This window comes from Calypte anna, chromosome 2, assembly GCF_003957555.1.
Source record: "Calypte anna isolate BGI_N300 chromosome 2, bCalAnn1_v1.p, whole genome shotgun sequence".
NCBI classification, from domain to species: Eukaryota; Metazoa; Chordata; class Aves; order Apodiformes; family Trochilidae; genus Calypte; species Calypte anna.
Window position 1 is genome coordinate 68,465,120 of NC_044245.1, and position 15,022 is coordinate 68,480,141.

Genomic DNA, 15,022 nt, shown 5'->3' on the forward strand with positions numbered 1-15,022 from the left:
GTCACACCTCTTCCTCTTTCCCCATCATCTTTTGTTTAATACTAACTTCAGTAACAAAAGTCATTACAACTTACCCAAGCTACAAGGTAGCTTAAATATTAACAAGGATGTAAAGCCACTGGAGTTAAGAGCCCGGAGCTGTATAATAATAAGGCAACACTCAGCAAGATTTCATAATTATTTGTTACACAACCAAAGAAACTATCTAGAGCATTCTAAGATTATACACCTCTTGTATATGATGTCTAGCCATGCCAGAAATTACATAACACTTTTAACTTAATTTGTCATTAAAAAGACAGAACAAAGGGCCTTTATGACCAGAGGTGACAATCCAGCAATTAGTTTACTTAGGGCCTGATTAAAACCCATCCTTGTGATTTGCATACATTTCAGTGTGTTTTGGATATGACATTCAGTATTCTCCATGTTTGAGTTTAATTTTTGATTTTTGTAGAGCTAGAGGACTTGAGCAGTAGAGATCATAAAAGCAGGAATTTGTTCTTGTCAGAGCTGAGAACTCAAAACTGGCACTGATTTTGATAGTAGGAGCATCTGCTTTACATCCTTTAAATAAAAGAAACAGAAACAAAACAAACAGATAAAACCAACTACAATAACAACAAAAAAACCCCAAATCTGGCCACCGATTGAGATTCTCAAATAGGGGTTCAAATGCTTTCTAAGTATTTCAGTTCTGGAAATTTTGACCTATACAGCCAGCCCTAGCAGGATTTGCAGACAATATCTCAAGCAGTTCTGCTGGGTATATCTATCCCTATGCATTTATACGTCAAGAAAAATTCAACACGCTTAACTAGCTGTGAAGTTACAACAGGAAAATGACATCTATGGCATGGAAACAGTTGTCAGCTGTGAACCTAGCCCTATCCATCAGGAAGCCCCTTTGTAAAAGATTGGACACCTTAGTGAGGCACTTCATTGCAGGTGAGGACTCTACATTACATTTTCCCCCTCCTTCAGGCATGGTAAAAGCTGTGGAGAAGACACAGATCAGTGGGGAAACACTATAGCCAGGAAGAAAAAAGAAAGTATTATTGAATACATAATCATGCATGTTGACCTGGTAAGCACAGAACTCCTACAGAAGAAGCAAAACAACGGCTTCAGGTTGACTTGGCAGGGAGAAATCTGCAAGACCTAATTTTAAAAATTTCACTGCAGAAGCACTGCTCTCAACAGTTAACCATAATATACCCAGAATCAACATACTTTATAGGCAAGGGAGAAAAAACACCACAAAAAATTATAGAAATCTATAGAGTCTTGAGTATAGTGATGAATATGAACTGAATCCAGTTGTTAATTGCCTTTTCCTAATAACCCAAGGGCCATTAGATGAAGCTTGTATGATACAGGTGTTTTGTTTTGTTCCAGAAAAGAAAGTTTCATAGCTCCCATCATGGAGGTCACCTTGTAACTCAGCAGGGCATCCCCACTGGGCAGACTTCCATGGGATTTAGCTTGGCTTCTGGACCTCTAACTTTGTTGCAACATCCACACCTCCATGCCCAGCTCTGACATTCATGCCACTTGGGACTGATAGAGTATACTTTGGTCTCTCCACATTCATAAATTTCTCCTTTAGCACACAATCCAGTCACTGTTCTTCATAAGCCTCAAGCCTGACTTTATCCAAGGGCTGCACAGTGCTTTTCCAACATGCACTCTATTTTCCAAACACAGAAACAATACCTGGCAAATACTTCAGGTCAGCAGTCACAGGGACCACCTTTCAGCAAAGCATCATTTTTCTTGCTCAACTTTTTTCTAGGTAGAAGGACTTGGAATAGCATGGGCTAGTCCAGCATCCTGCCAAGGTGTTTAAATTAGAATTGTATATTGTTGGTTCCCAACTTCAGGGATCAGCAGAGCAGAGACCAGAGGCACAATAAGGTGCTGGTCTGCATGCCTTGATTCGTGACTGTACCAGCCCTGGGGGCTGGATCTACCAAAGACCTGCCCAGGAATTTGCCTCCACAGGGACACTGTACATTCCCCATCTTATGATGCTGTGACTTCCAAGTAGGACCCAGCAAGTGTGATACTCTTGCCCTGAGCCAGGCAAAATCCCAGCGCCATCAAGAACCAGGAGAAAAAACCCCACACACCAATTAAGAGGACATTCTTTTCTTCCCCCTACCCAAATAAGTAGCATGTCACTTTGCTTTTCCTGGGATACTCAGTTTTCTGTGTTCTTTAGGAGCAGCCTGCGGTCACGTTAATGCTTCTCTACACACACTAGGGAGCTCAAATTCAATGATCTCTTTTCCATCATGCACCATTTCAAAAGGAGAAAATTCCTACAGAAAATGCCTGGCCCTCAATCTATTCTTTAGACAATACACACACACTTTCAAAGGAAATGATAAGAAAGAATTTGATATAACTTCTTCAGCTTTCTTGACACAAACCTGAAAATCTTTTGTATTAAAGGGAATTTCTCAGATACTTGTAGGAAAAGTCACTTTTGAAGCCAAGGTGGTTTTATTTTCAAATAGGAATATCACCACCCCTTACACACCTGGTAGACGTACAGTGTAGGAACAAACACACTACTATTAGAACTGACAAAACACCAATATTGTATTTGCTCCCCCATTAGCTTGAACACTGATCAAAACATCTAACGTGTCTCTTCTTCAAAGAATTTGCTCAACTACTGACTTTCCCTTGACTCAGGTTTCTACAGCTAGCGTTGGCACACCCAACAAGAACAAAAACTAAGTGGTGTTTGTAGAGGTGTGCAGATAATCAAGGCAACACTGCAGCCTGCAGGTGCTTTTTAAGATAACACCAGGACACACCTGGGTACTCATGGAGGAGGACACGCTACCAGTGGGAGACTGGAAGATCTTTTGAAGTAATTTTTGAGGGCTAACACTGTTAAGCCAAAATAAATTATTTAGGCTGGATTTGTAAGCAGAAGGAAATGGTGCCTTACCCCTCCTTCTCAAGAGTTGAATGCCTTTTTAAAGCTTACTCGTAGAAATCTTTTTTTAACTTTGAATGTTTGTGTTTATTTGCATGGGAAATGAAAAAAAAAAATCACTATGACAAACAATACATGCAATTGTACACAGAATTGAGAGAGTAAGAGGGAAAGGAAGAAAGATTTAGAATTTAAAATTAACTAGTACTCTTCTTACCTCCTTTGATATAGATGCCAAATATCTTCTCAACACAGTTCCACTCACCAGACTGTTGTCCCCTTCCTTTACTTTAACATATTCTTCTTCTTGGAGGTCAGGTACTCTACCACCATTTCCAAGCTACTTCAAGTGACCCTCCTCACTTAAATTACTTGAGAACTTCAGATCCCTTGTCAGTTCCTCCAAAGAGTAAGAGCCAGAAATATAAAAGTATGTTATTTTACTGCTTTTTCCACATTCCTACACCATTAAATATTCTCATCACATTTCAGGAATTTGATTAGTTTTGTCCTGTTATATTTTTAATAAAACTCCTCCATGGCCTGCCTTTTAAATTCTTTCAGTAGTTATTCAGAACCAGATTTTGCTCCACCTCCTCCACTCAGTTTTATAACCTCCAGGAGACTTCTGAATCTTTACTTTTATTACCCAGAATCATGCAATAAACTTACCACTCATCCTGTCTTTTCTGGAGAAAGTCTGCGTATTCCTGGAACACAGTGCAATCCTTCCCTTCTGTTTCCCCATCTCTTTTCCAAGGCAAGTCACTCTGATACAGCAGTCATGCAATCCATCTGCCAGGTCTCTGTGATGCCTCTTATAACTTTGACTGTGGACCAAAGCTTTGAATGCTTCTTGTTTATTGCCATACCCTTGGCTTTAGTGTAGAGAGATCCCAAGTGCTCAGCTCGCTGTCCTGATATTGTCAGTCCTGTTTCTCTGATGGCTTTCATACAGCTCCCTCTTCCCTCCTCCAGAGGTGCCAGGATTGTCATTTATCTGCAGACTCTTACTACTTGTCCCTTCAAGACTAGTTCTGTAGTCTTCTGCCTAGAATTGCTTTTTCTTTGCTTAGCTAATTAGTTGTCAGCTTTATTTCTTCTTTCTCAAAGCACTAGTTCACAACCAGCAAACACAGAGCAGCTCTGTCAGGCCCTTTCCTCAGCTACATATTCCCCTCCGCCACCAACCTGCCTCTCCATTTAGGGCAATGTGGGTGCCCCAAGTCCCAAATTTGTCTCATATAGACAGAAACACACCTGGCTGTGGTACCTCTGAATTGACATTAAAAAAAGCAGTCAGAGAAACACCATCACAGTTCATCTTCCTGTGATATCTCTGGCTGTGGCCTAAGCATCTGTTCTACTACCCAGAATAGCAGGAGAAGCAGCCTGGGAGCTAATTCTGTGCCCTTCAGAAGGCAGTCACTGACCACCATCAACACCTCCTCTCTCAGTCTTTTACACACTGCACTCATGATGCTTCCTCTTCCCTTTCTTCTGGAAGAAGTCCTACACAGGTTCACATACAAAATCACAAGTTGCTTTATCCACACCCTCTGTGTCATCTACTTTTAATTAACAACATATTGAAGAAGAATCACTCCCCTTTAACTTCAAAGATACCAAAAATAACACACACTACCAAAGCCAAACAGCAACAAGATTTAGACATTCATCAGATGATCTGCTAGAGATTGCAGCTCCTTCTTTCTCTCCCAGATTATCCAGAGGAATAGACACAAATCACACTACACCAGCTATTTAGTAGTTCCAAAAACCATGCACGCAAGCTGTAATAATTCTTCCATTTGCAAAACATAGAGAACCCCCAAAGATAATATCAAGCCTAGGCTGTGGTCTAGCCTCATTTTTATGGTTGCCTTAATCAATAGCATATTGAAAAGAGCTGTGCTGCTCAGGCTCAGAGCACCCACCCCATTCCCAGCCTTTTATTCCCTCAGGCCAATCTCTTCATGGCAGACAGGTGGTTGTTCTTCAGGTGGTATCTCATGTTTATACAAGTGTATATTTGGGGCGGATGCTAGGTTCTTTATCCTTAGTGTAGTTCCTCATGTCAGACCATATCTCCTGCTTCCTCCTGACATAGACACAATTAAAAAGGATGTTCTTAGCTAGGGGAATGGCTTCTGCTTTGTCCTGCTGTCTGTTTCTTCTGCTTAGGGACTGAGTCCTTGCACTTCTTGGTGCTCACCACAGTGATGGTGGATGGTTCCCAGCTGGATGCCAGGCATACAAGAAAGGAAGGAAAAAATGTGAAACCATGACAAAAGGAGAGAATTATGACAAAAAAGACAGAACTCTGTAAGTTCAATTTAGTATGCATTTTCCAATATTCCAGCAAGAATTCCTGAATTTTCTGCACTCTGTGGCTAACGTGGAAATTTTAAAAATTCCTGTGATTTTTCAGCATCTCCAAAGCTCTTCTGCCCCAAAATTTCCCCAGGCACCTGCAGTCTTTCTTACATGTAATTTCAGTCAAAATGTGTAAGAGGACTTGTAATGTGTGATTACTAATGTTATCCTTATGGCAAAAATGGGCAAGAAAACATACTAGAAGTATTATGTGTTCACATTATACTGTATTTTCAAGATGGAACAGGAGCTGAAATTGAGTTTGAATGTTGGATTTAAGAAGAGCACAATGCCATAGAAATGTCACTCATTGTAGCTAGGGCTTTTTTATTATTATTATTACTTTAGAAGTTAAAAATTATTTTTGGAATAGGCTCTTTTATTTCTAGTACCCAGTCCTATGCCAGTGACATTAGCAGAAAGTTTCCAGTTTAGGATATGATTTAGGCCAGTCTTTCATGAGTATATTTTTTTTGAGAAAACACTGAAGGAAAAAAACAAAACAAAACAGAAACAAGCAAAAAAAAAAAAAAAAAAAAAAAAAAAAACAACAAAAAAACCAGCAAAACCAGGGGAAATATGTGAGTGGAAATATATGGAGGTAAATAGGACTAAACGAGTTCTTAACTGAGCCCTGAAAGTGCCCTCACATGAGCTCTTGCAAAGGGTCTCTGATGCAAGTCCAGAAGGAAAAGCACAATTTAACACCCATTCCTGTACTTGATGATGAAACCCCCTTGAATCCAGGAGCAGCAGAAGAGGATAGAGATGCTGCCTTGCTTCTGACTGAGTAATGATTGTACCTTAAGCAATCATCCAAATGTCCAGCGTTAGCTAGAGACAGGACCTGTGCAGAGGAACTCACAGTTCAAATAGGTAAGATAAAAGACAACAAAAGAAAAACAATCTTACTATCCCTGTTTTATAGGTAGGAAATGGAGCTCTGCAGAAATTAAGTGCCTTGCTCAAAGCCATGCAGGAAATCAGTGTCAGAGGAAACAAATGCAAACCTGAGTGTCACGGTAGTTCCTTCCTTTTGATACCATTTTGACCATCGGGGCTGCTTTCAATTATGACTTTTACTGGGGACATCTCTTTCTAGCTATGAGGTTTTGTGGCTTTTGTTTTTGGTTTTTTATTATGTGTCCCACGTGGTGGACCTGTAGAATTACGAGTGTCTCCAGCCAGCTTCTTTACTGTGTTTTATGAACCTTAATGAGCCCCCACAGAAAGCTGAAATGCCTACACCAAGGGGGAAGGGAGCAGCAGAGCAGAAATAGCAGCATTGTGTGCAGCTTTTAGTGTGCGGTCCAGGTTCATGCAGCGGTGTGTAAACAATCCGATTTGCCACATTTAAGGACAGGCACAATTTTAGGAAATCCAAACACCCTGTTAGCCTACTGACCTCTAGATAACCTACTTCAACAACAATGAAACTTACAGTATGCTGGGGAGGTGGAGGGGCAACTCTGGGAAGATGCTTTGCTGCCGTAGGAAATGGGCCAAGCAAAACTCTCTCATCATTTTTGATGTTTGCTTGATGAGTCTGTAAAAAGAGAAGAGTATCAGCTTGCTAGAAAAGCTGTTTTCTGATAGGCATTTGCAGTGAATTGTGCCTCATAAGAGTCCAGCCACTAGCACTGAGACCTGGTACTGCCTTTGCTTGCCTAGATCTTTTCACCTGAGAGTTCTGCTTTTCCACTGACCCGAATGAAACAGAATCCAAAGAGAAAGTGGCTCTTCATTGTCCACAGTTTGTCATCCTAAAGGCATAATAGAAGTGATCAAATCAATCTCTTTTGTCTTAAGTACATTCTCTCACTATAGAATACAGCAATTCAGACAAAAGAAGACCCAGGAACAGAGAAGCACATACAGAACTGAAGATGAAGGGGAAATTAGTGTTAAAAACACGAACTGGGACTGCTTGCATGGCTGCTTGACAGCATTATACATTCAGTAAGCAGCTATCTGTGTAAATACTCTCAAAGGCAACCAGCAGCAGCAAACCCATTCACCTTGTCTGGGTTTCTTATTCTGGTACTTGTCAGGCTGACATTAAATCCTCTCAGCACAGGAAGAGCTGTGAGGATGTGCTACCATTTGCATTTTTCACCTAGGCATGCATTCTGCATCTGAAAATACTTACAGCCAGTAACTAGAAACCAGTGTGAAGTGCTTTCTTGACTGATTTAAGTGTTCCCATCACCTTAGCTAGTCTACTGTCCAAAAATCTATACTGGTCTGTCCAGTGGCAATGCAGAGCACAGGAGGATGGTCTCTTTTTCGGCACTAGTCATCAAAAGGAAAGCACATGTAAAACAGCATTCTATATAGCCCCAAATGTTTGTGTTCTCATAAGCCTGGTCTTGCTGTGCACCACATTGTAGTAGGGCAGAGCAGAATAGAACATTACAGCTGCAACAGCTTTGTGTTATTGTACCTTAGAACCTAGAACAACCCAGTTAGCTGGTTTAGCCACAACAGACAGTGACAAGAAACATAGATAGACTGCAAGGAACAGTTTCACACAAGCCTGCCTCTGCCTGTATCTCTTCAATCTTTTGAAAAACTACTTGACTTTCTCCCCCCAGCCTGGTAGTAACATGCTGGAGTTTCATTATACCCAGCACTTGAATGTAGCCAGCACGCAGGCACCATGCAGAAGCAGCCATGAGTACAGCATTGTAAGAGCAAGAAGTCTTGTTCTTTATCACCTTGTTACATTGGTCCTGCAAGCCTAGCCATAAAAAAACACCTTGTAACAATACCTAATATCCACTGTGGCTGCAGCAAAACACATTTTCCATGTAATCTGACTGTATCAAATCCGTATAGGCTGCAAAAAGAATTACTTGGAACAGGAAGAAAGAAGGAACGCTGAGCTCTCGGAAAACTCAAAGGAACATTTTATTGTAACATTCATAATAGAAAGTTGGGGGGTTTAGTTTTGCCTTAAGGTGTAACTTGCTAATAAAAGTTCTGGAAAACCTGCTGTGTATAAGAACCTTGGCCTATGATGTCAGAATTCATTATGCACACAGGGGCTATTTACAGCCTTGTAAAGTTGTAGACAAGGAAATTGTTGCTGAAATATACTTTCAAAAGTTTAAAGGTAATCATTCAACTGATGTATACACCTCAGCTATAGAACAGATCTTTTAAACAGTTCCGTGTAAACTGAAAAATATCACATGGCTTGAGCTGTAAACATCCACCCATGTTTCTTCATACATATTGGGTATAGATTTATAAATATGTACTGGCGTGACTGGGGGGGTCTTTATTTTTATTCAAGAGTTATCTGGGTATAGCTATAAATTAAGCATATGCATAAGGTATTCAGAAAAACTGGAAACAATCTCCACTGCCTTCGATTCATTCTTCTTTATCTACCTGAATTAAAAAAAAAAAAAAAAATAGAAACTAGCAAATGTATTTTCAGCTTTCTAAATCTAAATATGTTTTATTAAAAATACTGGAATGCTAATCGAAATGTGTGGTTTTCCTCAGAGCAGCAGCTACTGAGGCACAAAGCTTCAGCCTGGTTTAACCTGAATTTGAGGCAAAAGAGCTGCTGAATTTGATGGGTCTGAAAGGTCTGTGAGAACCCCTTGAGAAAGCAGTTGCTCTGGTTAGTACAGCTGAGACTAGCACTGCTGTATTATTTTAAAATGTGAGGGGAAAACTGTTGACTGTAGTGTGTTCTGCTTCACTTGATTGCTGCATACAAGTTTCATTCTTCATCTCCAAGCATTTTTATCACTGCTATAGTAATTTTTTCATCACTCTGAAAAGGCTCCGTGGCCAGATGTTGTTTGTCATTTGTCCCACAGTAGCTGGCACTAATAGAATTACAGAAATACAGAAAAATGTGCTCAGCACTGGGGATTACTACCCAATCCAAGCATTTTCCTACTGAATCATTTTTTCAAATATTCCTTCTCACAGCAGTCCAAATGATTTTCTAGCTCTGGCTGAGCTAACTTCCCAAGCATTCCAGTTATATTTATTTTTCCTAATGCACTTGTCAGCTACTTCAAACTCCACCCCAACTCCTGACAGCAAGGCCAATCGAACACCCTCTCATTGTGGTTTCATAGGGAACCAGCTCACGGCCACAGAAATGGACTGCACCCAATGGCAGGAGACCAAAAATAACTGTACCACTTCCACTTTTTTCAATGTGTCTGCATTGTTCCAAGAGCTCTGAGATATTACTACTGATTAATGCCACTATATAAATAACATGCAAAAATGGGAGAAAGCTTTAAGGTTTTTTTTTTTTTCCTGCTTTTTCTTTTGTTCACAGTAAGATTTCCATTGGCTTCCATAGGCTCTGTATACCAGAGTAGCACTAACACAATTTCATTAACTTAGCTGACTAACTCCTTGTTTTTAGCAGTGGAAGTGAGTGGAAAATCAAAGGGATAAAAAATAATCCTATTATTCTGCCCAGCAAGGTTGTTCTGAGTTTAGAGCTGAGCTTTGGTTTTAGCACTGCCTTCTTTGAACACAGAAGGTTTTACATCCACCTTTAGTCTAAACAGCCATTTTGGTGAGTTTACTCTTTTTTCAGTCTTTCATCTCTCCTCCCTCCCTCTGCTGCTGAGCTTTTTTCCTCTAACAAGGGTCAGCAGACAACTTGTCAGCAGTTCAGGGTGCTTAGTGAATCATTCACATGGCAACTGACAAGAAATGTCAAGTTCACTAAAGTCCTTCAAAATTGAGAATTTCTCTTTGCCACCACAAAAAGTTGTTAAAATCCCAAAAGGTATGTGTGGGGAAGGTGAGTAACTTCACAGGCAAGTTTCTCTTACATCCCTTCAACCTTGTAAATCAAAGGCATCACCCATTCACCTATTTGAAAAATATTTACCCTGTCATATCCTCTTTGCCTGTAGTAGAGATCACCAATGCAGCCAGTCTGCCAACACAAATACAGTTACATCAGGACCTACCTCATGCGTAGCTACAATTTTCAAAATGTGTTGGCTGAGATTTCACCTCTGTGTTGGTCACCCTGATGTCATTTGGTGGCCCACGGGATGCTGCAAATGCAACTAGATTGCCACTGAAGGAAAGACAAGTTTTATGTGCTCTGATGGAATTGGAGCAATCTTCAGGTGAGGAAAATACTGGGGCAAGAAAGTAACTTTACCTGGCACTCATTCCTTTAACACAGAGCTAGTCAGTCTGGACCATGCCTACTAGTGAGCTTGTAGAAAAGTTTTGCATATATGCTAGATGAATTAACATATGTAAGATATGTAAAAATATACATTTACATCAATAAATATACAATAGCTTATGGCTTTCCATTTAGGTTCTAAGTAATTGATGAAGAGCCTGTTATCCTTAATTTTTATCTGGGAATGTGTCACTTTGCAGGACTATGTCCAGTCTCTGAGAAGAAATAACTGTAGAATAAAACTAGGGACAGGTTGAAAATAAAGACAATCATTGAGATGTGACATGGATGTGCAAAAATATCAGTGGTAATTATTTTTACACCACAATATCCCAGTGAGATGAATGGGCTGGGGTGCTACAAGAGCTATGACTTTTAAAAGCAAGGACATGTCTCCAGCAAATGACTCACACCTCTCTGTGAAGCTCAGAGACTAAATGTGCTACCTCCTCTGAACCAAATTTCCCCTTGGATCCACACTACAGATTTTGGGATCTAGAATAGCTTATCCTTTGGAGAATAGATTATTTACCAACAGGGCAAATTTGGTAGCAGCTTAATCTTCCAATCAGTTGCTTCACCAGCATTCTTCTATGTCGGAGTAAAGAACACATCCTCTTGGATCCAGCACTTCTCATAATGAGTGTGCAAAAAGACTGAATATAGAGTGAATATAGAGTGCACAGAAAGGGCAGTGTCCTTTGAGTGGGAAGAATGTAGAAATCTTTTTTAGTGGAGAGGAACAGGGACAAAGATGTGATATTTTCTGATTTTTCAGATATGTAACTTCTCCACTAAGACCCACAGGTGTGGGGGATTTTTTGTTTTTTATTGATTGTTGGGTTTTTTTTGAGAACAGGAGTAAAAGGAGAGAAAGAGGACTTATTTAAATAACATCAGGATTTTAATAACTGCAAACAGTTGTTAAAACTGTTGTCTTCTGTACCATGTGGAACAGTGAAGCTGCACTACGTTCCCCATGGAAAGTCTGCCTCTCATCCACTCTATGGCTGTTGTTTCATTTCTTTTTCTGCTCGCTCTCAGATGTTTTCAGAGCCTTCAAACCACAGTGCCTGATCCGTTGAGGTAATCAGATGCATGGGTGGCCCTAAGAGCTGCAGGCTACCCATTAGGTAGGGTTCTGACACATTAGCTAATGCCTTACCAAAACACAGGAAATGAAGCCTCCACTCTGTGAAGGTGCACACTGTGGTTCCCATGTAGAGCCTCTGGTAAAGGGATGTGTTTTCATGGGCAACCTAGATCAGAGACTCCACAAAATGTCCCCCACTGGGCAGTATTTGTTGTACTCCACCAGCATTTGCAGATCCTTGCTACACACCATAGCCTCATTACCCTGCGGCTGGACACGCACATAGGAGAAGAATCCTTCTACACAGTAATTACAATGTGCATCTTCTTAGATACAGCTCGGGAAGTGCTGGGGTAAGATCAAGAGCCCGGTAAAAACCTGTGAGCTCCCAGAACATTATTATGCCATTTCAGCATCCTTTTTGCATGATACTGTATTTCAGAGCCAGGTGTAGGATGACAGCTGGAGGTGGAGCCATGTTCTGGCCATGAGAGCAGTCACCCCAGACCTCCTGCTCTTTAACCACCTCCAGTGTCACTCAGCCTGACACATTCCATCAACCAGAATGCCTAGGGGTGCCCACCTTACTGTCCTTGCCTGACTCCTCAGCAGCTCTCTTCCTATGCAGACCCTGCTTTGCTTCTGAATGAAGCAACCATTCAACTAGTCATAGGAGGAGATACCAACAGAGAGGACTTCACATCTAGCCCAGATCCACATACTGGGAACTCCCTCTTGCACCCACACAGCATTGCTCCCCATCCCAGAAACTGTGCCCGGAGTGTGCAGGGCTCCCCTTCCCTCTCATGGACCCCTTTTTTGACTAGCAGCCTAAAAGCCCAGCCCACAGCAGGAGTGCCTCAATGCTCACTTACACCAGCTTTGCTGCAAGTGGTGAGCAGGGACAGGTCTCGGAAAAGTAGTGTTCGAGGCCACCTAATGATGAGCTATTTCAGCGGGTAAGTACATCGCTGTTGTGTGCAGTGGCTGCAGAATAGATGCATATCTTCACAACTAAAAGGACAGAAAGGGCAGTGTCCTTTGAATGGGAAGAATGTGGAAATCTTTTTTAGTAGAGAGGAACGGGGACAAAGGAAAACAAAAAGGAAAGGGAAAGAAAAAACTCTCATATTTTAATTTACATTTTGGATTTTCTGGAAACGAAAAAACAAGGAAGCAAAACTGATTTAACAATATCTAGCGCTCCAAGAGATCTGTTGCTTTGGTTGTACCATACAGCTTAAAGGCTGTTTGGTTTTGCAGAAGAGGAGGGATAAAACTCCTCAATGACTGATGACTCAATTTCTCTCTCTTCCCTGGTGCTTTTTAAATGTCTTTTCGCACCCGAGCAGCCGAAGGCGCTTTGCCCTTCAGTGCCAGGCTTCACCGAGAAGGCTTCGGACGACCTCTTCGTGTGGGAAGCAGTCTATGCCCTGGTGGTCGCCCCGCCCCGGGGAGCCCCGCCGCCCCAGCAAGGTTGGCAGCCGTGTTGTCCCTGTGGCGGTGGCAGAAGGAAACCTTGACTCAAGGAGACCCTATTCACCGCCCGGCCCCAGAGCACGGGGTTTGTTTAAGGCCATGTGACCTAAATCCCTCCAACAAATCTCAGCCTCCCTCTGCCCTCGGTCCGAACAAAATAAAACCTTTCCTCAAAGTTTTAATAGAGATGAACACATAAAGCGGAATGTGATATCGGCCTCGTGTTTTAAAGGAATCGCAGGTCTTAATAAGCAGAGGATATTATTCTGCCCTGAGACAAACCCGAGGCAAGAGTTTTTGCTTCTGGAGAGATGAGGGGGTGTTTAAACCCAGATTGGGCCGGGCCGGCTTTCCCAGGGTCTCTACGCCGCTGAGCGCTGCGCTTCTCTGCCTCGTAGCCTGTGAAACATTTTGGGTGTTAAGAAACAGGCATGGCTGGTGTAACAGGCAGGGATAGCAGGGGAACCTTCGAGATCGCCAGGGTTGGAGTGGTCCCTACTCTTCCTCTTCATCCAGTGTCATGATTCATCTGAGTAGCCGGCGAAAAGATCAAAACGATACGGATGCATTTTTAAAATCGACCGTCTCAGACACTATTGGGTAAAGGCTCACGCTAGGAGGGAGGCGGGGTCAGTGTCTCGGGGTGCGGTTGGGGTGTCCGGGCAGGTGGGGCGGTACCGGACCCCCATTCCCAGGAGCCCAGCGCCACCCAGCGGAACGGCCGGGCGGACGCCGCAGGGGGGGGTGATGGGGGTCTCCCACTGCGGGAGATCAGAGACCCTGTAGGTCCCAGGTGTGGCCCCCACCTGGAGACAGTGAAGTTCCGAGAGTCAACCCTATCCCATTCTCGAAGGGGAGGGGAGTAGCCTGAAACGGGAATCGTTTTGAAACCTCACTTTGTTTATTTCTTTTTTGCTGCTCTCCCCCCCCCCCCTCTCCCGACCCTCTCACCCCACTTCTGCTGCTGTGGGAGAGATGGCACTGCCTTGCCGCAAAGCCTTAGTGAATTTGGGAACCCAAGCAACCTTGGGGCATAGGGGCATATATTGTAGCAATGAAGGTAAAAAAAAAACAAAAAAACAACAAAAAAAAAAAAACCAGCTAAATCATGTGGAGGGAGGTTTGGCCCGGACTCCATGTTTCTGAAAGGTCAGTGGTATAATTTTGACGTTGATTATGTAGCTGTTCTGGTCTCAAGTATGCTTCCCTCCCCTCCTAGCGTGGTGTGCGAGGATTGTATTTGAAAGGGAGGAAGCAGATACCGAAAGTGATGGCTGATGAATTGTCTAAACCCTTCACGGACATTTCGTGCGGGGGCTCGGAAGCAGCTCATCAATAAAAGCCTCCCGGATGGAGGAGGGAAAGAGAGAAAGGGTGATGGGAATTGGGGGGAGGGAGGGACGGACCCCGGAGGTACTATCGCGCCCCCGCCTCCCCCCTCTTTCTTTTCTCCTTTGATCCCGTGGGGAATCGTGGCAGACCCTGGACTTTGGAGGTACCGGTATAAAAAGGTGTGTATGCAGTGAGGGGAGACGGGGAAATGGCAGATGCAGCACGTAAACACACACACACAAAAGAAATGTAATACCAGCGTATGGTTTCCTGTCCCCGTCACTTCGAACTGGCCCTAGCAAGTGTCACCGAGGCTGGAGGTGGCAGGGCCGTGGCCGCAGTCGCCGTGCCCAGCTTTGGCAGGCTCGTTCCTGAGGTGCGATCTTGGGTTATTACTTTTTTCCAAACTATGTTCGTAAATCATGTAATAATCCGGCACTCAGTAACTCGGCCCTACCTTTGAGTGGGTCGTTATGTTTTATGGGCTTTACTTAAAAATTAATGAAAACCTCTCACGAAAGGAGAGGGGGGTGCTGGAGGGGGAAAGGGCTGGAGGGACAGGGGGAGGTGGGGGAAGGAAGGAGGGAGCGTGCAAACC